We start from the raw sequence: 8,186 nt of genomic DNA, 5'->3' as shown, positions 1-8,186 counted from the left end.
ACACAAACACAGATCACATCACGCACACACACAGATCACATCACACACACAGATCACATCACGCACACACAGATCACATCACGCACACACAGATCACATCACGCACACACAGATCACATCACGCACACACACAGATCACACACGCACACACAGATCACATCACGCACACACAGATCACATCACGCACACACACAGATCACATCACGCACACACACAGATCACATCACGCACACACACAGATCACATCACGCACACACACAGATCACATCACGCACACACAGATCACATCACGCACACACACAGAGATCACATCACGCACACACAGATCACATCACGCACGAACACAGATCACATCACGCACACACACAGATCACATCACACACACACAGATCACATCACGCACACACAGATCACATCACGCACACACAGATCACATCACGCACACACAGATCACATCACGCACGAACACAGATCACATCACGCACACACAGATCACATCACACACAAACACAGATCACATCACGCACACACAGATCACATCACGCACACACAGATCACATCACGCACGAACACAGATCACATCACGCACACACAGATCACATCACGCACACACAGATCACATCACGCACACACAGATCACATCACGCACACACAGATCACATCACGCACACACACAGATCACATCACGCACACGAACACAGATCACATCACGCACACGAACACAGATCACATCACGCACACACACAGATCACATCACACACAAACACAGATCACATCACGCACACACACAGATCACATCACACACACAGATCACATCACGCACACACAGATCACATCACACACGCACACACAGATCACATCACACACGCACACACAGATCACATCACGCACACACAGATCACATCACGCACACACACAGATCACACACGCACACACAGATCACATCACGCACACACAGATCACATCACGCACACACACAGATCACATCACGCACACACACAGATCACATCACGCACACACACAGATCACATCACGCACACACAGATCACATCACGCACACACACAGATCACATCACGCACACGAACACAGATCACATCACGCACACGAACACAGATCACATCACGCACACGAACACAGATCACATCACGCACGAACACAGATCACATCACACACACACAGATCACATCACGCACACGAACACAGATCACATCACGCACACGAACACAGATCACATCACGCACACACAGATCACATCACGCACGAACACAGATCACATCACACACAGATCACATCACACACACACAGATCACATCACGCACGAACACAGATCACATCACGCACGAACACAGATCACATCACGCACACACACAGATCACATCACGCACACACACAGATCACATCACGCACACACAGATCACATCACGCACGAACACAGATCACATCACGCACGAACACAGATCACATCACGCACGAACACAGATCACATCACGCACACACACAGATCACATCACGCACACACAGATCACATCACGCACGAACACAGATCACATCACGCACACACAGATCACATCACGCACACACAGATCACATCACGCACGAACACAGATCACATCACGCACACACACAGATCACATCACACACACACAGATCACATCACGCACACACAGATCACATCACGCACGAACACAGATCACATCACGCACGAACACAGATCACATCACGCACGAACACAGATCACATCACGCACGAACACAGATCACATCACGCACACACAGATCACATCACGCACACACAGATCACATCACGCACGAACACAGATCACATCACGCACACACACAGATCACATCACACACACACACAGATCACATCACACACACACAGATCACATCACGCACGAACACAGATCACATCACACACACACAGATCACATCACACACACACACAGATCACATCACACACACACACAGATCACATCACACACACACACAGATCACATCACACACACACAGATCACATCACGCACGAACACAGATCACATCACGCACGAACACAGATCACATCACGCACACACACAGATCACATCACGCACACACAGATCACATCACGCACACACAGATTACATCACGCACGAACACAGATCACATCACGCACACACAGATCACATCACGCACACACAGATCACATCACGCACGAACACAGATCACATCACGCACACACACAGATCACATCACGCACACACAGATCACATCACGCACACACAGATCACATCACGCACGAACACAGATCACATCACACACACACAGATCACATCACACACACACAGATCACATCACGCACGAACACAGATCACATCACGCACACACAGATCACATCACGCACACACAGATCACATCACGCACGAACACAGATCACATCACGCACACACAGATCACATCACGCACACACAGATCACATCACACACACACAGATCACATCACGCACGAACACAGATCACATCACGCACACACACAGAGATCACATCACGCACACACACAGAGATCACATCACGCACACACAGATCACATCACGCACACACACAGATCACATCACACACACACAGATCACATCACGCACACACAGATCACATCACGCACACACAGATCACATCACGCACACACAGATCACATCACGCACGAACACAGATCACATCACGCACACACAGATCACATCACACACAAACACAGATCACATCACGCACACACAGATCACATCACGCACGAACACAGATCACATCACGCACACACAGATCACATCACGCACACACAGATCACATCACGCACACACAGATCACATCACGCACACACAGATCACATCACGCACGAACACAGATCACATCACACACAAACACAGATCACATCACGCACACACAGATCACATCACGCACACACAGATCACATCACGCACGAACACAGATCACATCACGCACACACAGATCACATCACGCACACACAGATCACATCACGCACACACAGATCACATCACGCACACACAGATCACATCACGCACGAACACAGATCACATCACACACACACAGATCACATCACGCACGAACACAGATCACATCACGCACGAACACAGATCACATCACGCACACACGATCACATCACGCACGAACACAGATCACATCACGCACACACACAGATCACATCACGCACACACAGATCACATCACGCACACACAGATCACATCACGCACACACACAGATCACATCACGCACACACAGATCACATCACGCACGAACACAGATCACATCACGCACACACACAGATCACATCACGCACACACAGATCACATCACACACACACAGATCACATCACGCACACACACAGATCACATCACACACACACAGATCACATCACACACACACAGATCACATCACGCACACACAGATCACATCACGCACACACAGATCACATCACGCACGAACACAGATCACATCACGCACACACAGATCACATCACGCACACACACAGATCACATCACGCACACACACAGATCACATCACGCACACACACAGATCACATCACGCACACACACAGATCACATCACGCACACACAGATCACATCACGCACACACAGATCACATCACGCACACACAGATCACATCACACACAACACAGATCACATCACACACAGATCACATCACACACAAACACAGATCACATCACGCACACACAGATCACATCACACACAGATCACATCACGCACAAACACAGATCACATCACACACAGATCACATCACACACAACACAGATCACATCACGCACACACACAGATCACATCACACACACAGATCACATCACGCACACACAGATCACATCACGCACACACAGATCACATCACGCACACACAGATCACATCACGCACACACACAGATCACACACGCACACACAGATCACATCACGCACACACAGATCACATCACGCACACACACAGATCACATCACGCACACACACAGATCACATCACGCACACACACAGATCACATCACGCACACACACAGATCACATCACGCACACACAGATCACATCACGCACACACACAGAGATCACATCACGCACACACAGATCACATCACGCACGAACACAGATCACATCACGCACACACACAGATCACATCACACACACACAGATCACATCACGCACACACAGATCACATCACGCACACACAGATCACATCACGCACACACAGATCACATCACGCACGAACACAGATCACATCACGCACACACAGATCACATCACACACAAACACAGATCACATCACGCACACACAGATCACATCACGCACACACAGATCACATCACGCACGAACACAGATCACATCACGCACAACACAGATCACATCACGCACACACAGATCACATCACGCACACACAGATCACATCACGCACACACAGATCACATCACGCACACACAGATCACATCACGCACGAACACAGATCACATCACACACACACAGATCACATCACGCACGAACACAGATCACATCACACACACACACAGATCACATCACGCACACACAGATCACATCACGCACACACAGATCACATCACGCACGAACACAGATCACATCACGCACACACAGATCACATCACGCACACACAGATCACATCACGCACGAACACAGATCACATCACGCACACACACAGATCACATCACGCACACACAGATCACATCACGCACACACAGATCACATCACGCACGAACACAGATCACATCACGCACACACAGATCACATCACGCACACACACAGATCACATCACGCACACACACAGATCACATCACGCACACACACAGATCACATCACGCACACACACAGATCACATCACGCACACACAGATCACATCACGCACACACAGATCACATCACACACAAACACAGATCACATCACACACAGATCACATCACACACAAACACAGATCACATCACGCACACACAGATCACATCACACACAGATCACATCACGCACAAACACAGATCACATCACACACAGATCACATCACACACAAACACAGATCACATCACGCACACACACAGATCACATCACACACACAGATCACATCACACACACACAGATCACATCACGCACACGAACACAGATCACATCACGCACGAACACAGATCACATCACGCACGCACACACAGATCACAATCACGCACACACAGATCACATCACGCACGCACACACAGATCACATCACGCACGCACACACAGATCACATCACGCACACACAGATCACATCACGCACACACACAGATCACACACGCACACACAGATCACATCACGCACACACAGATCACATCACGCACACACACAGATCACATCACGCACACACACAGATCACATCACGCACACACACAGATCACATCACGCACACACACAGATCACATCACGCACACGAACACAGATCACATCACGCACACGAACACAGATCACATCACGCACACGAACACAGATCACATCACGCACACGAACACAGATCACATCACGCACATGAACACAGATCACATCACACACACACAGATCACATCACGCACACGAACACAGATCACATAACGCACACGAACACAGATCACATCACACACACACAGATCACATCACGCACGAACACAGATCACATCACACACAGATCACATCACACACACACAGATCACATCACGCACGAACGCAGATCACATCACGCACGAACACAGATCACATCACGCACACACACAGATCACATCACGCACACACAGATCACATCACGCACGAACACAGATCACATCACGCACGAACACAGATCACATCACGCACACAGAGATCGGATCACGCACGAACACAGATCACATCACGCACGAACACAGATCACATCACGCACACACAGATCACATCACGCACACACAGATCACATCACGCACGAACACAGATCACATCACGCACACACACAGATCACATCACGCACACACAGATCACATCACGCACACACAGATCACATCACGCACGAACACAGATCACATCACGCACACACAGATCACATCACGCACGAACACAGATCACATCACGCACACACAGATCACATCACGCACGAACACAGATCACATCACGCACACACAGATCACATCACACACACACAGATCACATCACGCACGAACACAGATCACACGCGCACACACAGATCACATCACGCACACACACAGATCACATCACACACACACACAGATCACATCACACACACACACAGATCACATCACGCACGAACACAGATCACATCACACACACACACAGATCACATCACACACACACACACACAGATCACATCACACACACACAGATCACATCACGCACGAACACAGATCACATCACACACACACACAGATCACATCACGCACGAACACAGATCACATCACGCACACACACAGATCACATCACGCACACACACAGATCACATCACGCACGAACACAGATCACATCACGCACGAACACAGATCACATCACGCACGAACACAGATCACATCACGCACGAACACAGATCACATCACGCACGAACACAGATCACATCACGCACACACAGATCACATCACGCACACACAGATCACATCACGCACGAACACAGATCACATCACGCACACACAGATCACATCACGCACACACAGATCACATCACACACGAACACAGATCACATCACGCACACACACAGATCACATCACGCACACACAGATCACATCACGCACACACAGATCACATCACACACAAACACAGATCACATCACACACAGATCACATCACACACAAACACAGATCACATCACGCACACACAGATCACATCACACACAGATCACATCACGCACAAACACAGATCACATCACACACAGATCACATCACACACAAACACAGATCACATCACGCACACACAGATCACATCACACACAGATCACATCACGCACAAACACAGATCACATCACACACAGATCACATCACGCACACACACAGATCACACACGCACACACAGATCACATCACGCACACACAGATCACATCACGCACACACACAGATCACATCACGCACACACACAGATCACATCACACACACACACAGATCACATCACGCACGAACACAGATCACATCACACACACACACAGATCACATCACACACACACACACACAGATCACATCACACACACACAGATCACATCACGCACGAACACAGATCACATCACACACACACACAGATCACATCACGCACGAACACAGATCACATCACGCACACACACAGATCACATCACGCACACACACAGATCACATCACGCACACACACAGATCACATCACGCACACACAGATCACATCACGCACACACAGATCACATCACACACAAACACAGATCACATCACACACAGATCACATCACACACAAACACAGATCACATCACGCACACACAGATCACATCACACACAGATCACATCACGCACAAACACAGATCACATCACACACAGATCACATCACACACAAACACAGATCACATCACGCACACACACAGATCACATCACACACACAGATCACATCACACACACACAGATCACATCACGCACACGAACACAGATCACATCACGCACGAACACAGATCACATCACGCACGCACACACAGATCACATCACGCACACACAGATCACATCACGCACACACAGATCACATCACGCACGCACACACAGATCACATCACGCACACACAGATCACATCACGCACACACACAGATCACACACGCACACACAGATCACATCACGCACACACAGATCACATCACGCACACACACAGATCACATCACGCACACACACAGATCACATCACGCACACACACAGATCACATCACGCACACACACAGATCACATCACGCACACGAACACAGATCACATCACGCACACGAACACAGATCACATCACGCACACGAACACAGATCACATCACGCACACGAACACAGATCACATCACGCACATGAACACAGATCACATCACACACACACAGATCACATCACGCACACGAACACAGATCACATAACGCACACGAACACAGATCACATCACACACACACAGATCACATCACGCACGAACACAGATCACATCACACACAGATCACATCACACACACACAGATCACATCACGCACGAACGCAGATCA

Source organism: Barbatula barbatula, assembly GCF_947034865.1.
Source record: "Barbatula barbatula genome assembly, chromosome: 15".
In the NCBI taxonomy this organism is placed as follows: domain Eukaryota; kingdom Metazoa; phylum Chordata; class Actinopteri; order Cypriniformes; family Nemacheilidae; genus Barbatula; species Barbatula barbatula.
The sequence above is the reverse complement of the archived record's forward strand: the minus strand, read 5'-3'. Positions refer to the sequence as shown.